Consider the following 1,721-nt stretch of genomic DNA (forward strand, 5'->3'; position numbering starts at 1 on the left):
AATCTCTGCTTCTGGAGACAAAGACCTAAAACACTCACATGCATGTGAAATGACACAAGATTATTCATTGCTTCATTATTTGTAGTAGGAAAAGACTGTTAACAAGCTAAATGTCTACCACTAACATACTGGTTAAACAAAGCACAATAATATATATAATCGAATACTTACCATTGTTAAAATTCAATGGAGTAAATTTGAAGATCTAGTTGGCTTCAATTAAGCAATTCATGAATTGAGCAGCATCCCATCTAGCAACTAGAGGGGGGGTGTCTAGAAGAGCTGCACAAATGGAAGGTTTTTGTAGGCAAAAAGAGGGTGGGACTAAGAAGTTAAGATAGTGGATTGGGGTAGGCTAAGAAGTTAAAAGGGTAGATTATTTCAGGCAAGAACACCTTACCTTAGGGGAAAGCAGGGGATCTTATCAGACAGAATACCTCGCTAGGTATTGATCAGGAATTCCAGACTGATTGATTAAGATTGTTTCTGTTAGAAGTTGAAACTGCATTTAGATCAGGTATTAAATCTAAGTTTGGTATCATGGGCTTTCAGCATGAGCGGTGCTATTTTGGGCCTATGATTTTCTGTTTAACACCATGTAGCTTTTGAAAAGAATGAGGAAGCTAAACTCACATTGGTTCCTCTGGGAAAGAAACTGGGTGAGGGACAGGATAGGAATTTGGAATCATTTGGATATATTGCATATTTTAAAAAACATAATTAACATAAAAATTTAATGTGTACTAAACAAGTAAATTTGATATTTAAGTGAAAATTCCCAAGTACTTACAAAATTTATTAAATGAGAGATTATTTATTGAGAGATTACTCTGTGGCCTATAGCTCTGCCTTTTATATCTGTAATTCTCAAGTTTGTCTATACTCTCTGTGCCCTTATACTTATTCCTCTGCCATTGCAATCTGGCTTTGTCCTTTCTCTCAAAATGACTCTTACCAAGGAGATGTCAATGACCTCTTGTCTTTAAATCCAGTGGCACTTTCCCTTTTTTGTAAATTAAAAAAAATTTTATTTTTTTTTATCACCCAAAGTCCATAGATTTATTATAGTTCAATCTTGGCCAGTGGTTGCTTTTCATTCCTCATTTTCCTTGTCTCTCAGCAGCATTCTGTGACATTATGCTCCCCGGTTTTCTGTCTACATCTATACCCATTTCTTCTTAGTCTCCTTGATCAGTCTTTAAAAGTCCAAGTTTCTCACAATTCAGGCAGGCAGGTTTCCCTTCTTATGTGCTGGCTGGAAAATTACTGCTTGGCAATCGCCCATGGGAACATAGGCTATTGCCCATGGGAACATAGGCTATCACCCGTGGAAACATAACATTCTAACAATACGCTTTCTGCTTCTGTACCCCCGCTTGCACACCTGACCTGTGGGTTGACAGGTAGTGAATAGGAGAAAAATAGACCTTTGTGTTTAAGACAGAATGAGGAATGGGATTTAGGGCTTAAAAACCTTGTACCTCTACATTTCGAGGCTGCTTAATTTGGGGTCTGCGTACCCCTGGCAGACCCAGCTGGGGTCTGTGTTTGAAGAGTGTGTTTCCTATAACTCACTGATTTCTGGTGGTTCGTGTGTCTTTCGGGGGCTGGCGGCTACAACACTTACTTCATGCTTTCTTCCTATGTGTTATTATCCACATACATGCTTTCAAATACATCCCCTGTTTTATAAAAATCTCCTCTGAGCTCCTATTTTCAAT

At 38.2% G+C, this 1,721-nt stretch overlaps 1 long non-coding RNA gene across 1 annotated transcript in view; it reads right to left on the bottom strand.

Annotated features, from left to right (window-relative positions):
- LOC105294092 overlaps positions 1-1,721 on the bottom strand; it is a 16,428-nt gene that overhangs the window by 7,524 nt on the left and 7,183 nt on the right. The gene's annotated exons all lie outside the window — the stretch shown is intronic.

Source organism: Pteropus vampyrus, unplaced genomic scaffold (assembly GCF_000151845.1).
Source record: "Pteropus vampyrus isolate Shadow unplaced genomic scaffold, Pvam_2.0 Scaffold82, whole genome shotgun sequence".
Classification (NCBI taxonomy): Eukaryota; Metazoa; Chordata; class Mammalia; order Chiroptera; family Pteropodidae; genus Pteropus; species Pteropus vampyrus.